This window comes from Schistocerca cancellata, chromosome 2, assembly GCF_023864275.1.
Source record: "Schistocerca cancellata isolate TAMUIC-IGC-003103 chromosome 2, iqSchCanc2.1, whole genome shotgun sequence".
In the NCBI taxonomy this organism is placed as follows: Eukaryota; Metazoa; Arthropoda; class Insecta; order Orthoptera; family Acrididae; genus Schistocerca; species Schistocerca cancellata.
Window position 1 is genome coordinate 271467295 of NC_064627.1, and position 18875 is coordinate 271486169.

General features: G+C 44.3%; 1 pseudogene; it reads left to right on the forward strand.

Annotated features, from left to right (window-relative positions):
- The first annotated feature begins 18284 nt into the window (after window positions 1–18284).
- On the forward strand, window positions 18285–18402 carry LOC126163528 (5S ribosomal RNA; annotated as a pseudogene).
- Window positions 18403–18875: the final 473 nt, after the last annotated feature.

Sequence of the window (18875 nt, forward strand, 5' to 3'; positions counted from 1 at the left end):
GCCCACTATACGCCCTCGCTCAAAGTCCGTCAACTGCACACACGGTTCACGTCCACGCTGTCGCGGCATGCTAACAGTGTTAAAGACTGCGATGGAGCTCCGTATGCCACGGCAAACTGGCTGACACTGACGGCGGCGGTGCACAAATGCTGCGCAGCTAGCGCCATTCGACGGCCAACACCGCGGTTCCTGGTGTGTCCGCTGTGGCGTGCGTGTGATCATTGCTTGTACAGCCCTCTCGCAGTGTCCGGAGCAAGTATGGTGGGTCTGACACACCGGTGTCAATGTGTTCTTTTTTCCATTTCCAGGAGTGTATATATATAAACTCCGAGATGTGTTGAACAATTCGTTAGCAGCCACGAGTTGCAGGACGGTATTCCCCAGTGCTTACCTGCAGCCCCGAACCTACTGGCCTCCTTGGCCTTTGTTTGGAATTAGCTATGAAGTCCGTTTTGTAAGTACCGTACGGAAAGATGTTGGTTCTGCCCCTGGTGTGAGCTAACCAGGAACCCAGTTTCATTATGGCTTTTAGTGACTCCTTTGGGGCTGTGTGTCCCAATCTGGAGGTTTCTGTATCCACCAAGCCAGTATTTCGCAATGGTTATCTTGTACTTGAAATCGAGATTTCTTATTATTGAGTGTTTGATACTACTGACTGTAATTTCTGTTTCTTATAAACCTCGTAGCGCTTCCTGGGGCGAGTTATTGGATTTGGTCTGTAACTAAAGTTCTATGCGCTCCACCTGATGGTAGTTATTTCTGAGTCATGTGTGTGTGCGTGCTTGTGTTTGCACATTCTCTTACCCTGGGTGAGGAGCCCTCCGGGTTATAGTTGTACGGTTTAACCGGCCATCTGCTATCCGTTGCGTATCCCAATTATAGAGTCTATTAGCCTCTAAGAGGCCCCAGTAAAGTTTTACCTTGATTTTTTAAATCTTGTTGGAATTGCTTTGTAATTATTACAGGGTGACAATTGTTGACCTATATGAAAAAAAAACCGTAAATGACTTACAAACCGAGGCGTGCACACACTTTATTCAACATGTAAACGTCACTAAATATTCTCGGATTTAGGTTACGACACGTTCAATATGCCTGCCATCATTGGCGATGACGTGCTGCAAACGAATAGCGAAATTCTGCATGAGACGCTGAAGTGTCGGAACATCGATGCTGTCGATGACCTCCTGAATGGTTGTTTTCAGCTCTGCAATGTTTTTGGGGTTATTGCTGTACACCTCGTCTTTAATATAGCCCCACAGGAAGGAGCCACATGTGTTCAAATCCGGAAAATATAGCGTCCAATCGAGGCCCATGCCAGTGGCCTCTGGGTACCCCAGAGCCAGAATGAGGTCACCAAAGTGATTCTCCAAGACATCAAGCACTCTCCTGCTTCGATGGTGGACTTGCATGACCCACATCTCGTCGAAATCATGGTCACTTTGGAAAACCTCCTCGTACCGTTCAGTAGTCACTGTACCATCAAGGTTATTGATTATTCCATGACTGGACACTGCATACCGCACAGTCACCCGTTGAGGGTGAAGAGACTTCTCGATCACGAAATGCGGATTCTCAGTCCCCCAAATGCGCCAATTTTGCTTATTGAGGAACTCATCCAAATGAAAGTGGACCTCGCCGCTAAACCAAACCATACTTACGCATACTAATTCCCATCATGGCTCGCGGCCAACCGTGCAGTGTGAACGTCTTAACGCAAACCGTTCAGCAGTTATGACGATTTTATTTCATATAGTTCAAAAATTGTAACCTTGTATTTAAATGACCTTACATTTCGCTACATGTTATTGCTGGGAAAGTTAACTCACAATGTTATGAGCTGGCCACTCCCGTATTTCCCGTTGAAACATTACTTTGTATATTAATTTTTATCGACTTTGTTTTGCTGTTTGTTGTCTGCCTTGCATCGGCAGGAGCTGAAGCATGGCTGTTCTACTGGTCCAAGGTAGGGACACGTTTTTCTTTCGCTTCTGTAGCTTTACAGTCATTGCGCGAGGCCTAAGTGTTGGCAGGTCACATGCGAATCGGCGGATCTCCCTGTTCTAGCATCAAGTTGAGTATTCTTTTGTTATCGTGCCACGGCGTCGGCGTCGTCGGATTAGGACATAATTGACTGTGTATTTCTGTTATTGTAAGGCCTTGTGAGCGTGTAATGAAAGTCTTTGATCAAACTGAGCACTGAGTTTCTTGATTTCTTTAAAAAATTAAGGATTTAACTGCCATTATCATTTTAACTGTCATTTAGGGACCCAGTAGTTTATTTAAGTACTTAACATGATTTATGTGGAACAGGCTTGTGACCAATCAATGAAGAACTATCGTTATTTCGATTTTACATGTCGGTAGCCTTTGGTCAGCTTGGCCGTATCTGGTTTATACTAGAGTAGAATCACCAGTGGAGATGTATGCATTTTAATGTTTTTTTATTTAATGGTTGTTGAACTTATATTCAAGTGCTTTTCAGGGATTAACCACAGTGTGATATAATTACGTGGACAGAGTGTCGCTGTAGGTTTGTTTAATTAATTAGCTGTCTGTAGCCAACCACCGTTGTGTTGCGCAGTTGACATTTTTGAGGTTTATTTGTAATTTTATGTATAATTAAAATGTTCTCACATATTGTGAATTTAATCTGAAAATCTACTATTTGTACGTACTTCGCAAGAATTTTGGTAGCCGTCAGTTGACTCATAACTGAATTGTTAGTAAATAAAAATATTTGTTTGAGAATGTAAATATCACTCTTCCACGTGTTCTTCTTAAAATAATCCCGATCCCTTTTCTGTGATTCAGACGTAATTTTATTTTCGATATTTAAAACTTTTTGACTACCGCCTCATACACGCTAATTTAGCGTTGGGAAAGTTTAGACAGATTGTATGAACTGTCTTCTGTTCAAATAATCCGACAGTTGTACGCATTTAAATTTTCTCTCCATCTCTGCCTGCATCCTCCAGGCCTCCTACCGCCCCTCTAAATGGGGTGATTCAGCTGCCCTGCCGCTGCCGTTTTATGCAAACCGCAACGTTATATCTGGCCTTCATAAACCACGCGCGAGATTTTCATATTCTCTCGCTCGCTACGCGCAAACTATTATTCCTACAGAAAAAATGAGCAGGATCTTTTTGTGATAAATTTAATATAGTTACCTTTTGTACTGGGTTACGTTTTCGCTAGGTTAGTCAAGAAAAACGAACGAGAGAGACTTTTAAATGCACCCACATTCCCACACTCAGCCAGCCCACACTGGTCAGAATTTCTAGTACGATGTTCGTGGCACTCACTCCTACCACTGGACAAATACAATGACGGAAAATATCTCAACACAAAAAAGTAATTAATGTAGAATAATGAAGTTTCGGGGAGACATTTGTATAGTTAACATATTTGAGTGATTAACATTGCAAGATTTTTTGATGAAACATATGAGGTGTGTTTGAAACGTCCGGGAGATGGCACCACGGATGCGTATCAAAACGGTTCAAATGGCTCTGAGTACTATGGGACTTTACATCTATGGTCATCAGTCCCCTAGAACTTAGAACTATTTAAACCTAACCAACCTAAGGACATCACACACATCCATGCCCGAGGCAGGATTCGAACCTGGGATGCGTATCGAGGTCATGTTTAGTTAGTAGCATCTTTGGAAAGAACGCACACAATGTTTCAGCCATATTGGTCTATTTCTTTGTGTCTGGCTTTCGTGTGAATCAAGGAAGTCGAGTGACGAAAAAGAATTTCGTGTGGTGCTTAAAAATTACTTTATGAAAAGCAAAACGGCTCAGGAGAATAAAGAGAAGCTTGAGAAATATTACGGTGACTCTGCGCCTTAGATTAGCACAGTTTACAAGTGGTTTCAAAATTTTCGGAGTGGCCATATGGACACAAGTGATGTTGAACGTTCTGGACGCCCTGTGGAGGTTACGACTCCAGAAATCATTGATAAAATCCATGATATGATGATGGATGACAGAAGAGTTAAGGTGCCTGAGATTGCTAGTGCTGTAGACACATCGAATGAACGGGTACATAATATTTTGCATATACATTTGGTCATGAGAAAGCTATACGCAAGATGGGTTCCGCGATTGCTCACGCTTGACCAAAAACGGAATCGTATGAACCGTTGCAAGGATGGTTTGCAGCTGTTCAGGAAGAATCCGCAGGACTGAAAGCGTCGTTTCGTCACTGTGGATGAAACATGGATACATTACTTTACTCCTGAGACCAAAGAACAATCTAAACAATGTGTTACCAAGGGAGAATCTGCACCAAAAAAGCGAAGGCCATTCCTTCGGCCGGAAAGGTTTTGGTAACTGTCTTTTGGGATTCGCAAGGGATAATCCTCATCGACTATCTGGAAAAGGTTAAAACTATTACAGGTGCATATTATTTATTGTTATTGGACCGTTTGAAAACCGAGCTGCAAGAAAAGCGCCGGCGATTGGACCGCAAAAAAGACCTTTTCCATCACGAAAAAGCATCAGCACACACCTCATCAGTTGTAGTTGCAAAATTAATGGAACAGTATTCCAATTCGTTTCACATCCCCAAAATTCTCCAGACTTGGCTCCCTCGGGATACTATTGTTCCCCAAATTGAAGAAATGGCTGGCGGGACAAAGATTTTACTCAAACGAGGAGGTGATTGCAGCAACTAATAACTATTTTGCAGACTCGAACAATTCCTATTATTCGAAAGGGATCGACAACTTAGAACAGCGTTGAGCAATGAGTGTAAGTCTGAAAGGAGACTAAATCGAAAAATAAAACATGCTTGCCCCAAAAACATAAGTAGTTTTTAGTTTTGCAGGGACTTTTCAAACGCCCCTCGTACTGAGATCGACTTATTATAGAGGATGTTGAAATAAGAGTGTGCGAGAAGAACTTGGACCGTGACAGCGGATATTATCTGAGCGGTGCTGGAAACGAGCGCTCGATGCAGAGAAGCAGCAGAGACGTTCCTTGCAGTGTTTACGTTCCCAACCCACGGAAGCGGCGGCGCCACCGGCGCAGACATTGACACCGTCCGCGACAGCAGTACGTAATGGCCGACCAATCACAAGCCCTCCAATCAGAAGCTATATAAGGCCGCCAAAGCAGCAGTAAACCCCCCTCCCCCTTCACTTTTCCTCTCCTCCCCCCCCCCCTTTTTCCCGTCATCTGACCAGTTTCCCCCCACCTGCTCTCGGGTGTGGTATGTCATATTTGTGCCAATTTTGTAGTGCAGTGTTTAAGTGGGCGTTCAGTGTTGTGCGTCTTTCCACAGTGTTGCGAACAGAAATCATGCTGTCGCTGGGTGTGCTTTTTATATCTCTTGCGAACAGAACCCAGACTGTCGCAGTGTTTTTTAATTGTCTGTCTATTATTTTTCTGCTTCCTTTGTATTTTATTAGCCTCATTCACCCTGTGTTTTATGTTTTAAGCTCCAGAATTTTCTGCTATTTTACTTTTAAGTCACCGATTTTATCGCCAACTGTTATTATTTTTTTATTATCTTCATCTTTTTAACACAAATTCTGTAGGCTGAAGAGCGGCGTAATCAGCTGCTGCCAGCCCGCCCCCTTTAGGGGGAATCGAAACTCAACAAAGGGAAAAAAACAGCAGTAATGACAGTCAGTTGCTCCTGACGATGCCAATGGAGGCTATCACCGAAAGCTTGAGATTTTATTCCGAATTGACGAGGCAAGAGAACCGAGAATGAATTGCTCTAGTTGTGTCTTTTAAGGACCAGTTCACGGCATACTTAAAACCCAGACACACGAAATCTTGTATGACAGTCACAAGAATAAATGTTTTAACTCATTAAAAATGTTATGAAAAGCAAGCCTTCTGAAAAACGTAAGTATTCAGAAATTCATAATGCAGAATATTTAGCCACTGCCATTGCCACGAATTGAGAACTTTCTAACTGTAACTGTAATAACTAAAATAAAGGATTTTCATCACCAATATGTAGTTATTTAACAACGAACGTTTCTTGAACTCTGCAGTCAACTTCACCCCATTCGAAGGTATAAACAACCTGTGAACCAGTGAGAGAGCAAGAAAAATATTGCATCAAGAAAACTGTTTCCTGCTGTGTATTATAGCGGCAGTAAGAACTCAGATGTTGTTTCATAGCACGAACAGAACGGCAGCGCGAGAAGTGGCCGGTTTTGCGTTACAGCAAACAGCTCCACGCACCGCCTCAGGGACACCTCGCAGGAAACGCCTAAAGGTTCGCTGTTTATTGCCTTCCTGGGGAGTTGCTGCAGTGTAAATCTATCATGTATGTGAGATTGCCTTGCAATTTTAAAGAGACGTGCGAGATGAGGTTCCTGCGTGGCTCTGCGTATCTCAGAACCTCCGACATTTACGGCACATAGAGAGAGAGAGAGAGAGAGAGAGAGAGAGAGAGAGAGAGAAAGAGAGAGAGAAGGTGAAGGCGGGGGAAGAAAGAGGAAAAATATATGGGGTAAAAGAATAAAGAGAGAATAATTAATTAAATAAAAATGAATTTCAATACAGCACGTTTTTAATTGAGACCAAAAAGTACGAAATAATTTTTGCCAGCCCTTTATAGATTTCTAACGTCACACTGATAGACCTTAAAATCTGTGCTATTGAATTGTTTGTAACTTTGATAATACCTGTAAGATTTATAACGAAGAACGTGTCGTGTACGCAGAACACAAATGTTGCTTGAATAGTCTACCTCTCAAACGTTAACTATTGCATGCACCCTACGTTTCTCGCTATAGAACTAGTCATCCAAAGGCGTTCCACTAGCTTCACATGAGGACACTGAACAAGCCAGTCCATTTGAGGAGTGTTATTGCCCAGGAACCATTCCCACCCTCCGCAGTGTTCGACGGTCCGTGTCCGTCAGCACATGAGCTGTTCTCAGTCTTGGATTAGCTCTGGTTTCTTCGCGTTTCCACTTCACAATATACGGTGGATGTCTACCTGCGTTTGTTCTTCGGTAGCCATGAAAATAATAACAACACGTGGGTCCTGGTTGGAAGAAATTGGTAGATAATAACGTCGCCATAGTTTACGTTCCCGCATTTACTGCAACCACGTCGGAAAGACACGAATGCCACACTAATCCCTTATTTACACGTCGGTGATTGTATACCCGCATCGGAGTCGGGCAGAATTGTAAATATGCTGCAGCAAAGTTCTCAGACAACTTTTCCATCGCACCTTGTAATAGTTAATTGTGACTATGTTCAACGTTTATCAACCTTTTCTTGTGCTGTAGCCTTGCATCTCTCACATGTGTAGTCTTTCCTTTGCTTCATGTGTGTGCTCGCGAAAAGCGAATAAAATTGGAGCCACTTTTGACGAAGACTGTCAGTCCAGTACATGGTTGATCCCATCCAATTGATTTACCGTACTGAAGTAGTAAGAACCAACACACACAGCGCATTTTCGAGGTCCATATTTTTCTAATTACGGTATTCAATCCGTTGCAAGACAGATCCATATTAATTTCTGAGCTCATGGGGGGAGGGGTCGGGGGAGGAAGCTGTCTCTCCGTCGATCCATCCAAAACAGATTATTATAAAGAGCGAAATTTGGAAATTTTGGCTAGCTCGATTTGGTGTGTTGCAGGGTGACCCTGATATGGTACAAAATCCATGGCTTAATGAATGACATAAATCCACTTAAAAGGCTGCAAGGAAAAGAATAATAAAAGTGCCTGATTACAAAAATTTGTATTTCCAGTAGATATTTGAGCTCAACTTAGGGTTTACAGGCAGGCTTGTTCTCAAGCACTATTAGGGTCTGGAACGGTGAAAATCATGACGGTACAGCAATTACCGTAACGCTGCTTCATGAGAGTAGACGTAACTGCAGATAGCATGCGACCAAAACATCACTTAAACAGTGTCCACGAGACATTGTGCAGATGTTTAGCACCACGCAGATTGGTGACTTGGGCGTTAACATCACTTCCAGTGTTTCACATATGTATCAAAACCCGATAGCAATTCCATCCAACGCTAGGACTTCAGTCGACTTCATCGACTCTAAAACCAGCGCACTACTTTTCCGTTAGCGACCTCTGCATTGTAGGCATGTTTCGTTAATGCACAGATATTTATCAGAATGATGAACACTTACGTAAAAAGCCGCTAGACAAGCTGTAGCGTGTCGCACAGCAGTAGCGTGACACGCAGTTGGAACAGAATGTTTGTGAAACTTTTTATGTCCGGTAGGTAACACTGCAATTGTCACAATATGAGGGAAAGGATATTTGCACCACATTTATATTGGACTTGCTAAGGTCCAATACACAGCATTGCGATACACTTACTCCACATATTAACGCCTAAACACTATTTATTGTAAATGACAAACTCCTCACTTTCTCTCTATTACCTCCCCTACTGCATCGAAATATCGCATGTTGTGAAACGATTCATCTGATTTCAGGAGAATAAATCTACTACGTGAATGAAGATAGACACGTGGGTTGGATTTTACTTTACCCATTGCAACGAAAATTTTTTTGGTCTCAGGTGTAGCAAGCTCGCTCTCTCGATCATTATCCGCTGTGCGTCGGCTCGAAACGGCGATAACGCAGCAGCAAAAAGTGTTCTGCATTCTACGCCTACATTTATATCTTCATGCATACTCTGCAAACCGCAGTGTGGTGCGTGTTTGAGGGTACCTTGTACCACCACCATAATCGCCGTCACGGAAATGGTCACCTCAAGATCATCTCACAGTCTTATAGCATTGCAAGTTAGTGATAATTTCAAATGTCAGTAAAAATTACGAAAATGTTTTAGACATCTCTGTTTTTAGTCTAGAATATGATCGAGTACTTTCCAAAAGAAACTTTTCACCAGATGCTACGAAAAAAAAAAATTAAAGTTGAATCTAACGTTACAAGAAATTCTGCAGAAAAATATGTTCTTTACTTTAATCTGCAGATTAAACAGAAACAGTGACATATTTGAACTGAAAATAATATCTGAACATTCTCGTAGTTTGTAGATGCATGTGATACATGTATTATCGTGAAAATATGAAGGTACTCCGAGATAAGAAATGAAATACAGTAAGAAGTGCGAAACTTTTTCACATGTGTAAAAAAAAAATGTCGTCACTGAAGAATTTGCGTTCTGTTGGGCTTTGTAGAAACTTCAAGCTAGAACTTAGAAATTAATTTTCGTTACATCTGAGACATTATTATGGTGTCGCATTATATTTGTGTGCCTCCTAGATAACGACCGAGTAAATTCGCTATGCGCTAAAATTTATTTCTGTTTGTTACTGACCCGTCGTCACTATATCCATCACCCAAATCGCGTTATTAACTGTAGGTACTTTCAGACCAATATTTCCGCTGAAGTCGAGAAAAATATATTTCTGCGTGTGGTTTTGTGAGAAACAAAGTTTTATCGAAGTATACTACAAGACCATTGTCCTCAGCACACAGTTAATGCAAACAAAAGCTCGTTCTTGCTGCTGCAGTTTCTCCGCATTCCATTAAAAATTTTTGTCCATCATTATACTTACTGAATCGAAAATCTAATGAGCGGAGAAGACAAAGAACGTAGCCAGAATCACTAATTTTTGCATAGAGATAGCTCTGTATATCCCTACCCGTCGGATATTCTCCTCCGCCGTAATATAGAAGTGTAGTTCTACGCATTAACTTTTTGTCAAAATCTTCAAATTCGGTAATTTTCATTTTTATTTATATCCCTTTTATGGATAATCGAAACATGTGGTCACATGTAGACATTCTGCCGGTGTTACTACTACACTGTTAACAAAGAATACAGACGATTCAGAAATACCCCAAGATCTTGTTGTCATGAACTTGCGCAAAATTTATATTATTTCTGACTTCTTCACTTTTAGCCGGATCAGTAAAAAGAAAAAAACCTTCAGTACGTTCGATACGACAATTTTAAATTGTTTTCGAATGTCTTTCCGCCATTTATGTGCACTACACGTGGGCACTTGCTCCTGAATTTCGCTCATTACCAAACACACATCATTGCACCGTTCCGCGAGAGACTAAAACCGCATCTGAACACACGATATCGTAGGGAAACGCAGACCTTTCAGCTTGCGCTGACTTAATACACTGTTAACAGCGTACATGCGGCAAAGAAGCTGCGAGGCGGGCGAATCACAGCGTTTAATGCCAGCGGACTGCAGGGAGCAGGTGTGACCTTGAGGTGACTAATTTTGCAACTGCTGCTCTAGCCATTTCCTTTCATGTTCCACTCGAAAGTAGGTCGACGAAAAAACTATTGTCCATATCCCTCGGTAAGATCGCAGATTTCTCTTATCTTTGGGTTCCTTAGCAAAATGTACGTTGGCGGCAGCAGAGGTCAGCAGTCAGCCAGTTCTCTAAATTCTCTCAGTAGTTTTCAATGAAAGAAAGAACGTCGCCGGAGAGGGGAGGAGAACGGGGGGGGGGGGGGGGATTCCCACTTGAGTTCACGAACCACCTCTGAAATTCTTTGTTACAACAGATGCTGTTTTGTTACAACTATGCGGCGTGAATTTCATCGAAACTACGGCGATAACGAGCAGCCGTAAGGAGCGTACAGCGGCTCCTTGTACCAATAGGCTCCAAGGTTGCCTGGTACCACGGTATGAAACTTTTTGTGAGGGTTCGTGAAACGCTCTGCCCAGGTGCCTTCCTTCCAACTGGTTTGGGTGAAATGCTATACTGCATGTCAACACCAATGAACGCAGTGACTAAATACATACTTGAAAAAGTATGGGACAAATTTGACTATCTTCTGAGTATCTGTCGTGCGTCTGGCGGTGGGCACATTGAACTGCTCGTCTCAGTAGATACTATGTGGCACCGGGAAGCTGGATTCTGACTGGCGGTGGCAATAACAGTGTCATTCGGAAGTACGGCAGCTACAGGGCACTTTGCTCCCTACCCAGAAATCCTCCTGCTAGTCTCCAATACGGCGGTGCTCTTCGTGGAACGGTCCAAGGTAGGCAGTAACTGGTACCATGATCTCTTCTTGCTCTTTCCAATAATCAATCGACGTTTAGCTTTTTCCACCCGAAAAGCAGTGAGATTCTGCGCGGTTGGTCATCACTTGAAATAACGCAGATCGCCTGGTCCTGACGGCGGAGCGGCTCGACCAAGAGACCAGCGGCCTTTTTAGTTGTCCAGAAAACTGTGGAATGGATGCTTCAGCGGAGCGTTGGACCATTTGGGTAACATGATCCACCCGTTCCTGGGCGCTGAGACGATGTTCAAACCCAGCAAAGCGCCTGAAATTGTCCAGTCCGTTCTACTAAGCGACCATTGCATTGGTTTTCAGTCGGGCACTTCTGAAACCTATGTGAATCCAGATTGGGAGTGACTACTGCCACGCAAGTCCTAGACCGCTTCCCATTGAACAGTGTGGGCAAGGACTGGAGAGCAAAGCGGGAGATCGATAGCGGAGAACGACTGTGTTGCAGAGCATAAGAACCTGCTCGGCTCCATACTTAGAAATGTGCTCACGAAGACAAGAGAAGCTTCCCAACTGGAGGAGATAGTTGCAGAGCCGCAAAGAAAATTGTGTGCATCCTACAGAGGATGAAGGGGTGGGGAAGACGAGTAAGAAGGCCATGGAGAGCCACTTCACCGAATGTGTCCTGTGGAGGCAGGTAGAGGAAACGTGTAGTCAGCCGACTCACGTGGAGTCACTGTGACTACTTGGAGGCCGGTCGTGAATGAAAGAGGCAAGGGGTGGTAGACGGTGTTGACAAAGATAGTCGCTCCTCCTTCAGCTCTCTCTCCACTAAAGACGTCCTTTTTGTGGAGAACATAATCACGTAATACAGGGGTGTCAGATTTGAAATAAGTCTCCTGAAGACAAATACAAGTGGTCGTCCTGATTCTCTGCAAGTTCCACTGATGTATGGAAGCCATATTAACAGTGAGGTTTGCTCCGTCTTTCCCCCTGTCGATCCATCGAGGTGGGGAGACTGCAGCAGAGGGAAAGGGGTCTCACTTGAGGAACTTGCTGTTTCTTTCACATGTAGCCCGATCGTTACAGCCCCTAATGGTGTGATTGAAGCGTTGACATTTGAGCAGTGTGTAGGACTGGAACATAAGGTCTAACCCTAAGGAGGAGAAATCTTGCTGCAACATACTCAGGCAACTTGGGAAGGTCGAAGGTCACAATAAAAGACGCTGACGTTTAGAGCTCATCATTATCCCTTTCATAACATTCTGGACTTCAGTTCCTATGCACATTCCCATACAATTGCAGTTTTTATTCATATCCACAATGACTCGCACTGTTGCAACTCCTTAATACTGTTTAACGCAGTGTGCAGTTCACTGTTGATGCAATACTCTCCAAGAATCTTGGAATTCTAGAGCTTGTGTAGTCGGGGAGTTTTCACAGTCTCAAGCAGGAGAGCACCATTGCACAGCCCCTTGATAGCATTGATTTGCCCTGCAATACTCTCCGGAGGTTTATGGATATAGAAAGGCGACAATTTTCCAAAAGAACTGTCCTCACGGTTTTTTTCACAACTAAGACATTATCTACCACTTGATGTGTTCCATTACTGTTAATAGTTCCCCTGACATTCAGAGATGACCCAGGTGGGGATACGAGGCCTGTCGGGAGTTTAGGTGTTAGTACTGCCCAGCAGACCACCTGAAGTTCCGGGGTTGAAACATTAGATCTAGACTTCATGGAGTTCCCATGAGGAGCTAGGGAAGCAAGTACCTGCCCAGACAGAGCCCCAGTTGCCTGTGTAAGTTGTATGTAACTGCTATGCCCCAACAGTTGCCCACTAGCGACTGTTCCTTCTTATCAGCCATGTGTCTCACCAGCGCACGACACTCCTTGAGATTGAGGAACTTTTGTAATGGAGGTTTTTACCATCGTCGCGACTGGACAGTTAAATCAAGATCCATGGTCCCTGTGACACAAAACACTCCCCCGCGACGCTGCACGGCGGTCCCTGAAGCATGCCCAGAATTTACGGCAGGCGTGGCAAAGCATGGCTCGACAGACATTCCCCTCCAACGAGTGCTTCCGCTCCAACTTGCATTGTGCCGTTGTGGCCCCTCACAGTTGTCAGCCGGTGTGTATTGTGAGACCTACGAACTCCCTATACATATGTCATAAGACATATTACTAAAACTTATATTTGTTGGATTGTATGTCTCAAATTCTTGTAATTTCATTATGAGATATTTAATTATTTAGGTTAGGTATATTTCACATGTCCTGTAGTATACATTTCAATCTGCATTGAGCAAAACGAAGAAGATGTTCCAAAGACTCATTGGTCACTGCGTTATGCCGAGCAGATTTAAAGTATTTTGTAGAAGAAAGTGTATTTTCAAAGGTATCTGTTGATCCGAAAATGTATTTTCTTTTAAGAACAAAGTCTGAGATTTGTGGATACAGGTTGTAGCATGACTTCAAAAATTGCTACCTTTCTGTTCTGCGTAGCATGTACGGATCATTTTGTAAAATGCAGACTACTTCTTGAAGATCATTTATAATACTTTCAAGACTAATTTTATTCAATTATTAAAGAAAGAGATATTCGGCTTTACAGACCGATGATCTTGAAAACGACTCAAACGCATTATTGATGAAATAACCAGTGAAAGCAAAACTTGAATATTTTACTTCTATGTGCTGTTGTTCCAGTTCACAGCCAACTCTTTATTTAGTTTGAATATAAACAACGTAAGTTTATGCCGGAATCGATTAAGATCAGTGAACACAACAGATATAGAGCGTTCATTCTTTCTTACTTTTTCACTGAAAACATTAAAAGTTATTTTATGAGTGCGAAAGAACAAACAAAACGTTCACCTGTTCTTAGCAACAAATTTCCCCGGAATGAGGGAGAGTATCTCCATATTCTGCATCAGTTTCCTCCGAAAATTGTTTAAATCTTCGATAAGACTGATCGGGTTCCTCCTCGTATTATATTCGTAATTTTCATCACATCTTTTATTGCGGGAAGCATTCTGACACTATCTCATCCTGATGTGTAATGCAAAGAAAACTTATAACAGTTTACTCAATTTTTTTTCTTACCCGACGAAGCCATTTTCGCTAATGACCGTAGTGGGTTTGCTAAAAGAGCAAATTGCAGAGTACTCTTCAAAATCATGAGCTTAGTCAACACATTTTTTAACTGCGTTAAAAATATCCAAACCTTTTGATCTGAGTAACGGAAATGAAGCGAGTAACTATTCATGTACAGAAAAGTCGTCCATTATTAGACGAATAAGAAGTAGTAGTTGGCTTAGATTTGTTCGATCAGTACTCTTGTCCACACAGAAAGAATTATACCAACAGACTGCAACTAAATTATTTAGTTTCTTTCTTATGTTATGTACCGTATCAAGATCCCCACTTTTTAATGTGTTACGTGACGAAGCAATTGTTTAAAAGTGCTTAACAGCGTCACCCTAAGCAAATGCTTTGCCATAACTATTCCACTTCTTTCAAATGGTTCAACTGGCTCTGAGCACTATGCGACTTAGCTTATGAGGTCATCACTCGCCTAGAACTTAGATCTAATTAAACCTAACTAACCTAAAGACATCACATACATCCAAGTCCGCTACGGTCGCAGGTTCGAATCTTGCCTCGGGCATGGATGTGTGTGACATCCTTAGGTTAGTTAGGTTTAAGTAGTTCTAAGTTCTAGGGGACTGATGACCTCAGAAGTTAAGTCCCATAGTGCTCAGAGCCATTTGAACCATTTTTGAAACACGGAGAGCAAGCAGGCTAAAGAAACAGCGAAGCCTCTTGGAAGTCTGACAGGCAGTGATTGTGCGAGAGTCTACGCTTTGCGGAATCAGTGTGAGAGAGGTTGCCCCACTCGACTGCAGATGAACAAGCGAACAGTAGGCTTCAGCGAGGCTGTGTTGTCACCGCGTGAGTAAAGTTGGAGGACGAAGCAATCGCTACAGCGGATCGGCTCGCGAGCCACGCTTTGCCAGGCCTGGCTTATGGGGACTGAGATCTTACCAGTCACCAGCTCAGGAACCATGGGGTCCCCAACCCGCACCCAGCGAATGCTGGGACTCTGAGGCCGACAGCGGAAAGGCAGACAATATAAGATGAAAGGGTAGTTCTGAAAGCTGAAATAATGAACGTAGCGGAGAATGAAACAGGCAAAAGAACAACGGAAAGTAGAAATCCTTCGGATTGGATTGATTTCGGGGAAGAGACGAAACAGCGAGGTCATCGCTCTCATCGGATTAGGGAAGGATGGGGAAGGAAGTCGGACGTACCCTGTCAAAGGAACCCTCCCAGCATTTGACTGAAGCGATTTAGGGAAATCACGGAAAACACAAATCAGGATGGCTGGACACGGAATTGAACCGTCGTCCTCCCGAATGCGAGTCCAGTGTGCTAACCACTGCGCTACCTCGCTCGGTAAGAAATCCTTGGGCAATAACATACGAGAACTGTAAATGTAATTGCTGTGTGAAAAATAGGTACATCTCCTTATGCTCACATTTAAATAAAGACCTGTGTTGATATTCCGTTGTGCTGTAGTGGTTATTCTATTATTGGTGACGCGTGGCACATCTCCATCATCGGAGGCTACCTCATGCCCCCTGTCTGCCCCTTGCTACTGGGATTGTGAAACACCTGGCGCCACGAACTTCGGCGCAATATATTTGAAAACTTCGCCCTGAATCTAATTTTAAGAGGCAAAGTTTCAAAATATTCGCACTCGCATAACAACGAGGCACTGCATCTTGAGGCAGTCTGAGTCATCTAGTCCGACCGAAAGAAGGCTAGTTCTTCCACTGTGAAATACCATAAATGAATTTCGCTAACACGACACCATAGACCACCACTGCTGCATTAGTTGCAACTTTATTGTTTTGTTTTAAATGCTGTTACAGCTTTTGTCTATCATCTTATTTAGTCAACTATTTATCTCTCGGGTAGCCTTCACTTATCAGTTTATTTCTCCAGTTACATAGTTATTTGGCAAGATCATAAACTTCACAGTTATTTCATTTTAGTAACTTTGTCATAGTTTCGACTAGCTTGGTGCAATTATGCTTTTCCTATTCTGTGCTAATACACTCCTGGAAATTGAAATAAGAACACCGTGAATTCATTGTCCCAGGAAGGGGAAACTTTATTGACACATTCCTGGGGTCAGATACATCACATGATCACACTGACAGAACCACAGGCACATAGACACAGCCAACAGAGCATGCACAATGTCGGCACTAGTACAGTGTATATCCACCTTTCGCAGCAATGCAGGCTGCTATTCTCCCATGGAGACGATCGTAGAGATGCTGGATGTAGTCCTGTGGAACGGCTTGCCATGCCATTTCCACCTGGCGCCTCAGTTGGACCAGCGTTCGTGCTGGACGTGCAGACCGCGTGAGACGACGCTTCAACTAGTCCCAAACATGCTCAATGGGGGACAGATTCGGAGATCTTGCTGGCCAGGGTAGTTGACTTACACCTTCTAGAGCACGTTGGGTGGCACGGGATACATGCGGACGTGCATTGTCCTGTTGGAACAGCAAGTTCCCTTGCCGGCCTAGGAATGGTAGAACGATGGGTTCGATGACGGTTTGGATGTACCGTGCACTATTCAGTGTCCCCTCGACGATCACCAGTGGTGTACGGCCAGTGTAGGAGATCGCTCCCCACACCATGATGCCGGGTGTTGGCCCTGTGTGCCTCGGTCGTATGCAGTCCTGATTGTGGCGCTCACCTGCACGGCGCCAAACACGCATACGACCATCATTGGCACCAAGGCAGAAGCAACTCTCATCGCTGAAGACGACACGTCTCCATTCGTCCCTCCATTCACGCCTGCCGCGACACCACTGGAGGCGGGCTGCACGATGTTGGGGCGTGAGCGGAAGACGGCCTAACGGTGTGCGGGGCCGTAGCCCAGCTTCATGGAGACGGTTGCGAATGGTCCTCGCCGATACCCCAGGAGCAACAGTGTCCCTAATTTGCTGGGAAGTGGCGGTGCGGTCCCCTACGGCACTGCGTAGGATCCTACGGTCTTGGCGTGCATCCGTGCGTCGCTGCGGTCCGGTCCCAGGTCGACGGGCACGTGCACCTTCCGCCGACCACTGGCGACAACATCGATGTACTGTGGAGACCTCACGCCCCACGTGTTGATCAATTCGGCGGTACGTCCACCCGGCCTCCCGCATGCCCACTATACGCCCTCGCTCAAAGTCCGTCAACTGCACATACGGTTCACGTCCACGCTGTCGCGGCATGCTACCAGTGTTAAAGACTGCGATGGAGCTCCGTATGCCACGGCAAACTGGCTGACACTGACGGCGGCGGTGCACAAATGCTGAGCAGCTAGCGCCATTCGACGGCCAACACCGCGGTTCCTGGTGTGTCCGCTGTGTCGAGCGTGTGATCATTGCTTGTACAGCCCTCTCGCAGTGTCCGGAGCAAGTATGGTGTGTCTGACACACCGGTGTCAATGTGTTCTTTTTTCCATTTCCAGGAGTGTATTTTCAGCTCTGCAGAACAGCTGGATCCAGAATGCTCTAAAACCTATTCGGTAGATACTAGCCTTGCTTGCCTGTACTGATTTGCCCCTCTGCTGCATCTCCAAGTGCGAGACTCCCGGACGTCTAGTAGATGTTCCAGCTACTTGTCTAGACTTCTGAAAATCAGTGCCTTAGACTGATTTCCTTGCATATCCCTTTTAGACATTTTTCATACTCCACTTTCATCGTTCAATAAATTTTTAAGATTCGTTTTTAGCATCACATTTCAGGTGCTTCATTTTTCATACTCTATACCTCCGAGTAACTGTGTTCCACATCTATTCACTGCTGTCTGCAGTATCCGGACACCCCTATGTAATGCAGAATTAACCACTAGATGTCACGAGAGGCGGATTCGCCAGTATGACAGGAGGATGAGAATATTGTCTTGCCAGTATAGAAACGCTAATAGTAGAATGGATGAGTCAGAAAAGTTCAGTGGCTTGAAACGTGGAGCAGCCATAGCATGTCACTTAAGTAAGACATTCATCGGGATATTTCATCCCTTCCAAAGTCTCCCCAAGTCGACTGTTGGTGATGTGGTAGTGCTGCGGAAATGCCAAGAAACAGCCACAGCATACACCGATAGGGACCGTCGAATTTTTCGGAGGGTGGTTGTAAAAAATTTCACGGAATCAACATAAGGACTCACTCGTGAGTTCTTTAGCGCTACCAGCTGTCCAGCTAGCACAGAGACTGTGCTTAGGGATTTAAAAAGACTGGGGTATGATAGTCGAGCCAACGGCCTTGCAGCAGTGTTAACAACGGTTCCCGTCAGATCGCCGAAGTTAAGTGCTGTCGGGCTGGGATGGCACTTGGATGGGTGACCTTCCGGAGTGCCGAGAGCTGTTGGCCAGCGGGGTGCATTTAGCCCTTGTGAGGCAAACTGAGGAGCTACTTGACTGAGAAGTAGCGGCTCTGATTTCATAAACTGGCATGTGGCCGGGAGAGCGGTGTGCTGACCACACGCTCTCCATATTCCCATCCAGTGACGCCTGTCGGCTGAGGATGACACGATGGCCAGTCGGCACCGTTGGGCCTTCCAAGGCCTGTTCGGACGTAGTTTTACAATAGTCGAGCAGCTCCTCCTAAGCCACACATATCAATAGGTCTTGCTAAGTGACGTGTTAAGGGGTGTGAAGCGCGACGACACTCGTCAGTGTATCACTAGAAACGGTATGATTTGGAGTGATGAAACACTCTATACCCTGTGGAAATCCGATGGACGCTTATAGATGTGGCGAAAACCAGGAAAACGTTTCTAGAAATCATGTGTAAAGTCAACAGTGAAATTAGGAGAGTCATAGGAAATGTATACGGAGTTGCGA